General features: G+C 52.4%; 1 protein-coding gene across 4 annotated transcripts in view; it reads right to left on the minus strand.

The window, feature by feature from the left end:
• The window catches only part of ZMYM3 (zinc finger MYM-type containing 3), a 52,532-nt gene extending 42,318 nt beyond the window's left edge, over nt 1–10,214 (minus strand). For 2 of the 4 annotated variants that reach the window (XM_037908669.2, XM_037908672.2), the window contains exon 1: nt 9,426–9,562. The gene's annotated coding sequence lies outside the window, so the exon portion shown is untranslated. Of the gene's footprint in view, nt 1–8,685; nt 8,837–9,425; nt 9,563–10,070 lie in introns of those variants that run through there. The other 2 variants (XM_037908670.2, XM_043522934.1) reach the window with 2 other exon arrangements.
• Between the last annotated feature and the right edge of the window lie 4,655 nt (nt 10,215–14,869).

The raw sequence follows: 14,869 nt of genomic DNA on the forward strand, positions 1-14,869 counted from the left end.
AGAGGAAGTTTAAGAACAAATTGATAAATTAAAGAGTAATAAGTAATCAGGACCAGATGGTATTCACCCTGAAGTTCTGAAGGAACTAAAATATAAAACTGCAGAACTACTAACTACGGTATGTAACCTCTCTCTTAAATCAGCCTCTTTACCTGATGACTAGAGGATAGCTAATGTAAGGATTTTTTTTTTTTTTAAAGGCTCCAGAGGTGACCCTGGCAATTACAGGCCAGTAATCCTAACTTCAGTATCATGCAAATTGGTTGAAACTATAGTAAAGAACAGAATTATCAGACACATAGATGAACACGATATGTTGGGGAAGAGTCAACTCGGCTTTTTTAAAGGGAAATCATGCTTCACCAATCAATTAGAATTCTTTGAGGGGGTCAACAAGCATATGCACAAGGGTGACCCAGTGCATACAGTGTACTTGGACTTTCAGAAAGCCTGTGACAAAGTCCCTCACCAAAGGCTCTTAAGCATAGTAAGCAGTCATGGGATAAGAGGGAAGGTCCTCTCAGGAGTCAGTAACTGGTTAAAAGACAGGAAACAAGGGTAGGGATAAATGGTCAGTTTTCACAATAGAGAGAGGTAAATAAGGAGGTTCCCCCAAAGCTGTACTGGAACCAATGCTGTTCAACATATTCATAAGTGATTTGGAAAAGGGGGTAAACAGTGAGGTGGCAATGTTTGCAGACGATAAAAAAGTTACTCAAGAGTTAAGTCCAAAGCAGACTGTGAAGAGTTACAAAGGGATCTCACAAAACTGGGTGACATCATGGCAGATGATATTCAGTGTTGATAAATGCAAAGTAATGCACACTGGAAAAAAATAATCCTAACTATACATACAAAATGATGGGGTCTAAATTAGCTGTTACCACTCAAGCAAGAGATCCTGGAATCATTGTGGATAGCTCCCTGAAAACATCTGCTCAAAATGCAACGACAGTCAAAAAAGATAACAGAACACTAGGAACCATTAGGAAAGGGATAGATAATAAGACAGAAAATATCAGAATGCCATTATATAAATCTATGGTACACCCACATCTTGAATACTGCATGCACTTTCGGTAGCCCCATCTCAAAAAAGATGTGTTAGAATTGGAAAAGGTACAGAGAAGGGCAATGAAAATGATTAAGGGTATGGAACAACTTTGACACAAAGAGACGGACTGTTCAGCTTAGAAAAGTGATGATTATGGAGGGATATGATAAAGGTCTATAAAATCATGAACAGTGTGGAGAAAGTGAATAAGGAAGTGTTATTTGCCCCTTCACATAAATACAAGAACTAGGGAGACAAGGTGGGTGAGGTGTAATATATTTTATTGTACCCACTTCTGTTGGTGAGAGAGACAAGCTTTCGACCTGAAGAGAAGCTCTGTGTAGGCTCGAAAACTTGTCTCTCTCACCAACAGCAGTTGGTCCAGTAAAAGATATTACCTTATCCACCTTATCTCTCTAATATCCTAGTACCAACACAGCTACAATACCACAACATACAAGAAGTAGGGGTCACCCAAATGAAATTAATAGGCAGAAGGTTTAAAAAAACAAAAACAAAAGGAAGTACTTCTTCACACAAAGCACAGTCAACGTATGGAACTCACTGCCATGGGATGTTGTGAAGGCTAAAAGCATAACGGGATTTAAAAACACATTAGACAAGTTCATGGAGGATAGGTCCATCAATGGCTATTAGACACAACCGTCAGGCATGCAACCCCATGCTCTGGGTAAACCTAAACCTCCAACTGCCAAAAGCTGAGCCTGGATGACAGGATGATCACTCAAAATTGCCCTGTTCTGTTCATTCCCTCTGAGACATCTGGCAGTGGCCACTGTCAGAGACAGGATACTGGGCTAGATGGACCATTAGTCTGACCCAGTGTGGCCATTATGTTCCCTGCCAAGTGCCTGCTGACAAAAAATGGGAGGGACACAGCTTGCTCCCAAACCTACAGGACTGCCCAGTACCTCCTTGCCTGTTCATGGAAAGCATGGCAGCCTGATACCCATTTGAATCCAGATCATCACTGGGGATACAAGACCACTGAAGGTCTTTGGGACTAGGATAGGACACCTTCATCTCCAGAACATTTTGTGCAACTGCTGTTCCTGAGGAGACAAAGTTCAATGAAGGGGTAGTCCCTCAGCTGCAGTTTAGATAGGACGTGTTGAGACATCCAATCTGTTACTCAGATATGAAGTGGAAGCCCTCGTGTTGCTTATTTCCAGTGGGATCCCAGGGTCTGCTGAGGTTGCCTCATGTGCAGATTGTGCCATGGGAACAACAAATACAGCTGTGGCCACTAGATAGAACATTCATAGCATGGCCGGTACTGTCATCTGCTGGCTTTTCATTATCCTTTCTGCCAAGCGAATTAGCTGTTGATCCCATCCTGGGCAAGAAAGCTTTGAGCTGAGATGTATCTAACAGGGCTCCTGAATAGGACAATTGTATTCTGGTGCAAGTTGGAACTTTGGTCATTAAGCTTTTTGATAAAAGTATCCTAAGAACCCCATGGGATTACACGCTGATCTTTGATACCATCCAGAGCAGTGTCCTTAATCAGTTAATTGTCATGGCAGGGGAATGTTGGGGCTACCCACAGAGACCACAACTACCAAGCATTTAATGAAAACACACAGTGCTGATGCCAGCCCCAGAGTGCAGATAATGCTGTTCCCCTACAACCAATTAATCTGCCTTTGTGCACACAAGTGTCAGCAAGGTCCAGGGCATTCAAGCAGCTGACTTTCTCTAGCACACACGATGGCTCCTAGGGTAACCATCTTAAACTTTTCTTTTGCTGATCCAGATACTGATTCAGATTCCCAAGATCCACGCTGTGCTGGAAATTTCTCTTCTTTTTGACTATCAGAAAGTATCTAGAATAATGACGGTGTTAAACAACTTCTACTAAAGTTCAACATTTTTAAATCAGCAAGCCCAGGTAACCTGCACCCAAGAGTTTTAAATGAATTGACCAAGGAACTCTCTAGACCAGTAATGTTAATTTTTAGTAAATCTTTAAATAATAGGAATTTTCCAGAGGACTAGAAAAAAGCTTATCTTGTGCAACATTTAAGAAGGGCAAGCAGGACACGGATCTCAAGCAAAATAATGGAACAGCTGATAAGTGACTCAATCAATAAAGAATTACAGAATGATAATATAATTAATGCCCAGTCAACACGACTTTAGATAATAGGTCTTGTCAAACAAACTGGATATTATTTTTTGAGATGATTACAAGTTTGATTGATAAGAGTAATTGGGTGGACATGACACCCTTAGAGTTCTGTAAGGCATTTGACTTAGTACCACACAACATTCTGATTCAAAAATTAGCACTATACAATGTTAACATGGCACAAAATAAGTGTATTAAAATCTGGCTAACAGATGATTCTCCATTAACATTTTGAGCTCTATCAGTGAATGACTGTTGTGAGAGACTGGTTCTCAGCCCAATGCTACTCAATATTTTTATCAAGGATCTGGAAAATGTAAAAGGTTACTTTTCAGTAACTTTTGTTCTTCATGAGTCAACTCTGATTTCACACTTATAAGATTGGCACCCCCTTGCCTGAGAGGCTGACCACTGGGGCTGCACGACCGTAGTGACATTGACATTCAATTTCATAACTCATATCAAGGGAGCACAGCCACCAAACACATCAGTTCCTTCCTATCTGCCACCAAGAGCACGAGGGAACTGTGGTGTGTGTGGTCAGCCTTGCAGATCTGGGCTAATCCCCTTGGTTTAAATAGTTATAGCTCAATTATTACTGCTGATAAAGTTGGCAGAGGCCATTAAGGTTGATGGAGTGGTATGAGGTGGACAAGATCACTGTTACAGAGAAATACAGATCATTTGGTAAGTTGGGTACAGTCAAACTCCATGCATTGTAATACAACCAAATGCAAGGGCCAACACCCAGGAACAAAAGTGCAGGTTACACTTAAAGGATGGGGCCTGTATTCGGGAAAACTAAGCCTCTGCAAAGGATGGTGTAGATAATCAACCGAACATAAGCCTCCATTGCAATGCTGCAGCTAAGATTGATAATGCCATTCTTGGTTGTTGTGGTGATGTGACTCCCCACCGCCATCAGGCAAGGTGGTGTTACAGAACTCCTTTGGTCACAACCAGATCCAATCTGACAAGCCTCTGAGGCTTGTCAGGCCGAGGGGTTGGCCCTTAAAAGGAAGGAATCCAGGTCAGTTGAGACGCCACTCTGAAACAAGCAGACCGGGGGCACAGGGCTCCCAGCCCAGGGCCCTAGGTTACTTACTGAAGGAAAAGCTTGAGCATGCAGCCTGGCCTAGCCTTTGGAGAAAGAAGACAGAAAAGAAAACCAGCCTTTGTTGGAACCCCTGGAACTAAGCCTTGGCTTTAGCTATAGGGACCAAGACTTCCTTTGGGGATTTGAATGACTGGCTTCTACTTATTGGCATGAAGTCCCAAGGGCCATGGAAGTATTTTCTTTTTCATTTGGACTGCTCTGTACCCACCGAAGGGGGTGGACTCAAAAAGCACAGATGAAGGGACATCCCGAAGGGGATTCCAAGTAACGAGGTAACGATGTAGGAGGTAAGTGAAATGCCCTTCCCCACTTCAAGGGTGCAACTGGGAAATGTAGCCTTTGACAGATGTAGAAACAGGGAGAGCAGGAGGAGGGAGTGGCATTCCCTATGTATATGGCACTGGTGAGATTATTGCTGGAATATAGGGTCCAATTCTAGTGTTTACACTTTTAAAAGGACATTGAAAAACAAGAGGATTCAAGGAAGAGCCGTAAGAAGCAGTCAAGGTTTGGAAAGCTTGCCTTCAGTGAGAGACGTAAGGAGCGCCATCTGTTTAGTTTAGTGAAAATTAAGTTAAGAAGTGACTTTATCACAGCCTAGAAATATTTACATGGGAAAATTTCTGATAGCAGATGGCTCTTTCATCTAGTAGACCAGGCAGAACAAGATCCAATGGCTAGAAGCTGAAGTTGGACAAATTCAAACTGTAAATAAGGCACACATTTCTAACAAATAAAGCACTGGTAACTAACCATTGGGACCACAAAGATTCTCCATCGTTTTCAGTCTTTACATCCCCATTCAGGGTCTTAAGTTATTGGACTCAATGCAGGAATCACTGGGTGAGATTCTCTTGCCTGAGTTATATAGGAGGTCAGATTAGACAAGCACAATGGTTCACTCCTGGCCTTTGAATCTGTACCAGCCTTCTAGTTTGTACGAGTCTAAATAGCAGCCACCCTCGCCATGATCCCTCGAGCCTGCCCCCACACATGCAGCTAGAATTGTCTACACAAAATGGGTCATCCCAGGTGCTCTGGAAAACACCATCACTGGCTTTGCCACAACTATCAGTACTAGGGACACCAGCACCAAGACCAGAGTTTCTTGCACCGGGAGCACCAAATTCTTGGGGTGCAAGCCTCAGCCTTGGTGCAGTAGTTACTCCGATTCATCATGAGATTATACACCTGCCAAGAGAGAGCAACAGGATGCCCTGAAGTCGGTATTGTAGGCTTCAGGACAGTTTCACAAGAGCAGGATTAATCTAGCTAGGTTGCCCAGAATATACCCAGAAACTTTATCCCCCTCCCTGCTTCAACCAAGAGAATGCAGGAAGGTGAAATCCAGAAGCCTTAAGGCAGAGCTGTCCAGAGTTATGGCTTTGACAGGGCGTGTCAGAAAGCCCAATTTACAGGGCCACTCTGGGATGCCTCAGAGGGCTTGAAAGCACTCCTCATACCTCCTCACCACTCAGGTACATCCGCTGATGTGTCCAACACGCAGCACTAGTGGTAAACTCTGAGGCAGACAATATCAGCATGCTCAGCAGCCTCTGACAGATTTTGGAGCAGAATAGCAGCCTCCTTCCTCCTTGTTTTCCCTTCTTCCGACACCAACGGCTGATATCTGTGTCACCTCTTTGCCAAGTGATGGCAGATATTTGGGCTTTGCCTATTAGCTTCCAAGTGGAGAAGTGAACCATATGGAATCTGGATGTATTCTAAGTGTAACTCATTTTATTTGCACACCTACACCAGCCCCAGAACAGAAATGCAGACAATCCCTTTTTTCAGGAATCTCAGCGCAATTTCAATGCCTGGTTCCCACTGAGCAATTCTGTCTCCGGAATTGACCCCAGTCAGAGACCAAGGCAGAAAGCGAACTCTCGTGCAGCTTGCACAGCTCCCTCTCCAAGAACCACTGCTTCTACCCAGAACCTCACCTGTAAAATAAACACTACACAAGCATTTCTTCACAGACCAAAAACCTGCCATGAAAAGACATCTGCCAAAACAATACCATACACAAAAACAGGACTCTGGGAGCACTCAGTGAAGAACAAGCATCAAGCTAAGAGAGGTGCTGAGGTGAATGATGCTCAGTGTCAAGACACCAGCCAAAAGACAAAAACAGGTATTGGAGCCCTGGAAAAGGCCAAAGAATAGTGGTTTCTGAATGCCAAGAAAATTGCCAAAACATGCACCAGCATGCCAAGGCAATGGCCTCAAAACTTCCCACAGATGACCACAGCTGTCTGGAAAGCAGTTGCAGACACAAACCACCACCAGCTGAGTATAGCTGAGACATGGGGAAGAGCTGGAGTGTTGGTTTGATGAGGTGCAGTCTCTGAAGCAAGTTCATTTACTAGCCGTGATGTTGAACATTTGGAGACATTTAGATGGCAGACAAAACTGCCAGTAAGCAGCCTGGCACTGATGCCACGCTGTTTTCTAGGGCCCCAAAATCTGAAGAGCTAGGAGAGCGTTATAACCAGTCTTGAGCTAGGAACCAAAGACCCATCAGTAAGAATCCAGCACAGATAAGGTTCTTAGAAAAGGACTTTTCTCCCCACATGCAGGTGTCTACAATTGGCCTGGGGCATTACAGGGAATTTTCGCCTTTCCCGACAGCATCAGGAATTGGCGGACGCAGGGTGCTGGTTTGGATAGACCAGTGTTTTCACCCATTTTGGTAAATCCTAGATTTCTCCTTCTTTATGTTGATGAACCTAAAGTCTGGGCAATTGGAGAGGCCCCTGAGCCCTGGCCACGGGATAGCCACAGGAATCTGCTGGTAGGGTCCATGCCCATCAACCAAGAACACTTTTCATTGGGGAAGGAGAAAGATATAGAGGGTGGTGTCTCTTAGGCCAGATCTATACCAGCAAAGCACTCATCGTGTGGAGTCAGCTATACTCCCTAACCCTGAGCAAAACGAGCTAGAGTAGTAAAAGCTCAGTTTTGCTACTGTGTCTACCCTACAGCTGCTGCCAGCACGGCTGTATCAGTCAGGGATCACACCACTTCACAGCCCAAACTCATAGCTCTGTCTGTAGAAGTCTGTAGCCTAGACACAATCTTAGGCTTCTCTCCCACCCACCCAATTTAAAGCTATAATACCTAACTTTGATCCTTCGTCCCAGATATCAGATTTTTATTGGGAATCTGGAGCGACCAGCTGTTTGGGTGGAATTGTTACACTGCACCCCTGCCCTCAGCAGCCGGGGGGGGGGGGGGGGAGCAGAAATGACTGGAAATGACTGTAGGCTCAAAGTGAACTTGGAATGGGGCCTGGTTTGTGAATGGGCAAGAGACATGGCTGGAGCCATGGGGTGCAACTTGGTTTTGCTCCATCAACCACAGAGGGCAAATGTGCTACTGTCCCTTTCAAGATGAGAAATGAAGCTAGGATGGAGCTGATGACAAAGTCATGCTCTAAACAGGAGCTTTGAATTTGGGAGGCAGTTTGAGGGAACAGCAGCACAGTTTACAAGGAAGAAGCTGAGTGATGACAGGTGAGTGACTTGCAGTCTAGAGCCAGAGCTGGAACAGCACATCAGGAGATGAGAGGAAGCTTCTACTGGGACAGAAAAGTAACTCAAATAATGGCTCCTTCTCACTTAGTTGAGAGGCTCATCCCCACCCTGCATCCCAGAGCCCTGCACCATACCCCATCCCACAAGACCACTCCCTGCAGGCCAGAGCCACATCTCAAACTTACCGTGAACAAGCCCACATGGCAGGTAGAACCATATGTCCACTCCACAGAACAATATCCCATAGAGCCATACTCCCTCCCATCAACAGCCACAGCCCACCCCATACAAGCACACTCTGCAGGCACCACCAGCATATGTGTCCCACCACAACCAATCCAACAGCAACCTCCAGGCAGCGCTTTGCCCTGCCCCACCCCGTTCCCCCTGCCCCAGGCACACCCTCTTGGCAGAGCTGTTGCTTTAGGGACACAAAGGCATCTCCTGCTTTTTCCCACTCCAGGGCCCACAACATAGCTCAGGAAGAAGGAGCTGGAGTCTAGTGTGACTCCTGCACCAGCAACAGTGTTTTTAGGCACCTTCAATGCAATTTTTTATTCTCATGTGTGGAGAGCCAAGCACATGGGACACTCTGCAGAAAAAGTCTCTTCCCAAAGGGCAGTCAAACCAGGTGGCGAAGAGGAGGGGAAAGGGCTCTGGAAAAAGCCCCGCTTGACTCAGATGTGAAAAAGGGTATTGGGAAAACAAGCTGAACAGGTGTAAATGCTCCGATCCCGTTTGACATCTGAGGGAAACAAGGAGCCCCCAAGGCCAAAGCACAACCCGCAATCAACCACCCTGGCGCCGGCCACGGGCAACGCACCATCTTAGCTGGGCTAACCAGAGGCTTGCAGGGCTTCCAAGGAGTACGTCTGGATGTGGGGGTAGAAGAGACACATGGTATTTCCTGGAGACCCAGAGCAAGCACTGGTCTGAAATTCTGGGCAGGGGACCCAAAGTGCCCCATGTGCCGGCAGGCATCAACCCTGAGCACCGGCCAGACAGAGACAATCCCAGAGACAGAGCCTCACCTGCTCCACCCGCTCCCCGCAGACCCTCCCACCTTCGCTCCCACTTCCCCGGGGCAGGGGCGCCCGCCCCCGCGCTCCCACCCCTGCTCCCCCTCCCCCACAGCCGCGCTGCACATCTATGGGCCCCTGCGCGGAAAGGGGCGGGGTCGGTGCGCGCCCCCTCCCCCCTGCGCGGAAAGGGGCGGGGTCGGTGCGCGCCCCCTCCCCCCTGCGCGGAAAGGGGCGGGGTCGGTGCGCGCCCCCTCCCCCCTGCGCGGAAAGGGCGCGGGGGGGAGGGTCGGGGCGCGCTCCCTCCGCCCTGCGCGGAAAGGGGACGAGGCCCGGCGCGCGCCCCCTCCCCCAAGGGCCCTGCCCCTCTCCCCACGGGGGGCCCTGCCCCGCCCCCACCCGGGAGCGGAGGCATAAGGCGCCCCGCGGGCGAAGCTGGGAGCCGCCGCCACCCCCTCCCTCTCCGAGACCGCGCCGCCCCCCCGGCCGCGCTGAGCCACCGCAGCCAATGAGGACCCGCCCCCAGCTCGGCCGCGGCTCGTACCTGGCTCGCCGCGCCGCCCGCACTGCCCGGAGCCCGGATTCGGGTCGCGGCCCCTTTAAATGGAGGCGCCGCTCCGAGCCCTCAGCGCGCTGCAGCCCGAGGGGGGGCGGGGGCGACTCCCCATTGGCTGCAGCGGGAAGGGGCGGTTCCCTATTGGCTGCGGCGGGGCTTGGGCTCGCGAGACTCCCTTTCAACGGGCAACCCCAAAAACACGGAGCGGATTCCAGTGTCCGGGATCGGAGGCAGACCCTGGGATCTGCAGGGCGACCCGAAAACGTGGGGCGGATTTCCGGATCGGAGGAGGAAGCCCAAAGGAGCTGGAGCATAGCTCCCGGCGAGGGACGCTGCCTCCGCAGCTGCCTCCGCTGCTCGCTTGCGGGCGAAATCCCGGCGCGGAACCCAGGATCAGGGCCGGCACCGTCCCCTCCTGGCGGCTGCCCGCAAAGTGCGGAGCGGATCCTGCCGCCGGAGCGCGAGCACCAGCCCCCTGGAGCCGTCTGCCCCGTTAACCCTCTCGGGCCCGGGGGAGGCCGCGGCGGAGCGGGCCCCGCCTCGGGCCCCGCCATACCTGGCCTCGGCCCCGAGCGCCCCTGGCCTGCGAGCGCGCGGGGGCGGCCCCCGGCCCCGGCCCGCTCCGGCCCCTACCTGCGCCACTCAGGAGCCGCCCGGCCCGCTCCGGGCGCCGCCGCCGCCGCCTCCCTGGAGCTGGAGCGTCTCCCCCGGGCGGTGAGTGACAGCGCGGCCGGGCGGGGCTTCGGCGGGGGCCCGGGACACGGCCCCGCCCACGGGCTGGGCTGCGCCCGGACCCCCACCCCCCCCGGACCCCCCCCACTTCTCACCCGCCGGGCCCCGCCCACCGCCGGCCCCCCCCCCGTGGGCCCCGCCCCTCCCCGACACCCCGACTCTCCTCACCCCCCCCGGAGCCCCCCACTTCTCACCCGCCGGACCCCGCCCACCGCCGGCCCCCCCCATGGACCCCTCCCCGACACCCCCACTTCTCACCCGCCGGGCCCCGCCCACCGCCGGCCCCCCCGTGGGCCCCTCCCCTCCCCGACTCTCCTCACCCCCCCCACGGACACCCCCCACTTCTCACCCCCCGGGCCCCGCCCACTGTCGGCCCCCCCCCCGTGGTCCCCTCCCCGACACCCCGACTCTCCTCACCCCCCGCTCCCCACAGACACCCCACCGCTCTTCCCCGCTGGGCCACGCCCACTCCCAGGGACCCCTCTACCCTCCCCCTACGGACACCCCCACTTCTCCTCATAATCCGGGTCCCACCCACTGCCGGGCACCCTCCCATGCGCCCCCTCCTCCCACTGACATCCCTCCACCCCACCCCATCCGGCCACGCCCATTCCCAGGGACCCCCTCCCCCTTCGACACCCTTACCTCTCTTCACCCCCCCCAGACTCTGCCCCATCTCCACTGGGGCACCCTCCCCCCTGGGACGCTTCAGCCCCAACCCCCCTTGGCCCCCTCCCCCAGGACACTCCCACCTCTCTCACACACCCAGATCCCTGCTAGGCCCTTCCCATTCATGGGGGTCGGCCCTCCCAGGACCCCTCTCCTCACCCCTCTGGACCCCTGCTCCACAGGGACCTGCCCACTTCTGGCACCCCCATCCCACCAGTCTGACTTCCCCCCCCCCCTACCTCCAGGGACACCCCCAGCTCTCCTCACACCCCTGGGACCCGCCCACTCCCTGGCATTCCCCATCCCTCCTCACCCACAGGCCCACCTCCCCCCATGGACACCCCCACCTCTCTCACAACCTCATAAACCCCCACCCCTCCTGGGACCTCCCCATTCCTCACACACACCCTGCCCCCCAGGGACCCACCCCCTTCCATCCCAGCCCCCACATCTCCCTCCAGGGACACATCTTCTCACACATATCCCCATAGGGGGATCCACCCCCTCCTGAGGAACTCCCTTCGCTACCACCCTGGGACTCCCCCTACACCCTATTCCACACAGTCCCCCTCCCCTCAGAAACAACCCCACCTCTCCTCACACACACACCTGGACCCTCCAACCTGACTCTGCCCTGTCCCCCAGGAACCCGCCTTGACCCAGACATCCTCTTCCCCACCACCTCGCTCTCTCTCTCACACACACCCTTCCCCCTGTCCCATCCCGTCCCACAGGGACCCACCCAATCCCAGCTGTCCCCTCCATCCCACATCCCGTTCCCTCACAGCACCCCTCCCCCGCAGGGACAACCCCTTCCCTCACACCCCCTCATCTCTCCAGACACTCTCCATTCTCCTAGGGACCCCCCACCGACACCCCATCCACTCACACAGATACCCTCCGGCATCTCATCTCACATCCTGCCCCCCTCACCCCATGGGACTCTCACATCCTCACACACACACCCCTCTCCTCCCAGCGACACCCCTCCATCTCCTCTCACATATACACACACACACACACACACCTCTCTCCCTGAATAGCCCCATCATTCCAGGACCCTCCCAGGGGCTGCCCACCACTTCATACACACACTCCCCTCTACCTCTGGGGACCCCCCACCGCGCCCCTCCCCTGCACCCTTCCCCCCCACACACACACACACTCCCCTGGACACCCCACACCGCTCTCCGCCCTCAAGGATTCCCCATCCCCTCACACAAACACACCCCTCTTCCGCAGACATGTCCCCAGGGCCGGCTCTACCGTTTTTGCCGCCCCAAGCAGTGAAAAAACCTGTCGCCACCAAATTGCCGCCAGCCGGCAGGGGAGAGAGAAGCTGCTGCCGCGGAAACTGTGCTGCCCCTTTCTGACTGCCGCCCCAAGCACCCGCTTGGAATGATGGGGCCTGGAGCCGGCCCTGCATGTCCTATACCCTTTCATACACATCGCCCTCTTTCCCCAGACCCCCGTCTCCTCACACATCGTCCAATCCCCTGGAGACATCCCCCATCCCCTCATGCACACACTCCATCTCCTGTGGACCCCTCCATCCCTTCACACACAATCCTCTTCACCTGGACACACCCCATTTCCCTCCCCACACCCCTCTCCCCCCAGGAGACATCCCATCATCCCCTCACACATCTTCCAGCCCCCCAGAGACATCCCACCTCCCTCCTCCACACACGCCCCATCCCCTGGGGATCCCTTTGTCCCCTCACACACGCCTGTCCCATTACACAACCTCTCCCTCCAGGGACACTCCCTTCCCCCACACCACCCTGGACGCTCCTCATCCCCTTACACACACACACACCCCACCCCACCCTCCACCACTGCCTTGCACGCCTCCCTGGTACACCTCTATCCTCTCTCACACACAACATCCTTTCTGAACACTGTTGTTTCCTCTCATTCCTCCATCCTGTCCTCCCTCATGAATACCCCCATTCCCCCACACATACCCATTCCCCCACATGGAAACCCCCCTCCTCTCTGGATGCTATTATTTCCTGTCACCCCCACCCCTCTCACACATCCATTCCCTTCCTTATCTATCATCTGATGTACCCCCATCCTCTCCCCCATTCTCCTGGATACACCCTTCATCTTCCCCCATCCTCTCCCCCATTCTCCTGGATACACCCATCTCACTCCCAACCCCCCCACCCATATTCATGGTACACCCACCTCCCTTCACCCATCTGCCCAGTTCCACACAACCCAATACCTTTCACATGCCCTCCTTATTGATTCTCCCTTGAGATTCCCATCCGCCTCCTCAGTTTACTTCTTGGGAACACCCCCCATCCCCCACCGATCCTCCCTATCCCCTCAAACACACCCTTCACCACAGTTCCACACATCTTTTGGGATCCCTTCCATCCTCTTTCCCCTTGATTCCATCTGAGATCCCCACACATGTGCCCTCAATTTACTCCTTGGAAACACCCTCATCCCTCCCCACTCCAATCCCCTCCCAAGGACACTCACCTGACCCCTCAATTCCCAACCCACAACTTCCCGCCATCCTCTCACTTGCTTCCCCTCTCCTTCCCTGGGGAACCCCATCCCCTCACCCAACATCTCCCCCTCCAATTTCACACCCCCAAGGGGGGTAACCCAATGGGGAGTCACAGTGAGAAAGGGATGCTCTGCAGGCACGGAGAAAGTGAGGCAAGGAGCTGGGACTGGATTCAGAAAGGCAGAGGGCAGTAATAGGATACAGGGAAGAGAATGCATGACTGAAGCTGCAGGGAAGGAAATGGATTTTAGCTGCAGTGTGTTAGATGGAAGAAGGGAGAGCCAGGAAGGCTGAAGAAGAGGCGACTACAGGAGTCCAGGCCAAAGAGAACCAGGGCATGACCCTGGGTTGCGGCAGCAGAGACGAAAAGGAAGAGAATGTTTCAAGATGTGATAGAGAGAGACAAAATAACTTGGACAGGAGCAATGGGTAGAGTCACAAGATAACCTGCTTCACCAGCAATGCCAGCTCACCTACCTGTTCATCAGCTTCTCACACCTTCCATACCACCCCTTTTTCACTGAACGCCTCCCTCAACTGATCTGGATGGCCAGTAACTGCCCTCTCCTGCTTTAAATCTCCACTCAAGTCTAGAAGAAATCTGCCAGTTGGTGGCAGCTAGGATGAGGGGGAGAAGGGAACAAATCATTTGCAAGATTGGAAAAAATACTTGCTTTATAGTATGTATATAAACAGTAAGGAGTCCGGTGGCACCTTAAAGAGACTAATGTCTTAAGATAAACAGGGTATCCCTCTATCCCCACCCGTCATATAACATACGTCTTAGATGGTACGCTTCATAAAGCAAATGACTCTCTCCCTAAATGTGCAGTACAAGGGGGTCCTGATCCCAATTTTGGCCCCTGAGGCCTATTGCAATGTAAATATTAAATTATATATAAAAAACTGTCAAAATATTAAGGTTGCAAAGTGAAGCACTCAAAATCTAGGAAGCACTTGTGCATCCTTAACACTGGCCCTTTGTGTATAGAGCCATTAAACCCCAAGAAAGAGAGGGCCTCAAAGAATAGGAGAGGGATCTATGGTGAGATTGAGGAGAATAAGAATAGAGAAGAGACTTTTAGACATGGGGGGAAAGAGCAGAAGCAGGGGAGGAGGAGATCAAGGAGGCAGCTGGAGAATAGGAGGTCAATGCACTGGGCATAGAGAACCCATTCAAGGAGCTTTAAGATGTAGGAAAGAAGTGGGGCGCTAGAAAGCGAATTGGGATCACAGAGGAACAACAAGGAGTTCGGTGGCATCTTAAAGACTAACAGATTTATTTGGGCATAAGCTTTAGTGGGTAAAAAACCACTTCTTCGGATGCATGGAGTGAAAATTACAGAACACAGCTACCCCCTGATGCTTGATCACAGAGGAGTTTACTCAGGGGCAGCAGTGCCCAAACCATGATCTATGCAGAACTTAACTGTCACATTCTCAAGAGAGCTAAAATATATAAATACGTCCCTGAAGTGATTGTCACCTCTTTCTGTTTTATTTA

The sequence above is a fragment of the Chelonia mydas genome, chromosome 9 (genome assembly GCF_015237465.2).
Source record: "Chelonia mydas isolate rCheMyd1 chromosome 9, rCheMyd1.pri.v2, whole genome shotgun sequence".
Taxonomy (NCBI): domain Eukaryota; kingdom Metazoa; phylum Chordata; order Testudines; family Cheloniidae; genus Chelonia; species Chelonia mydas.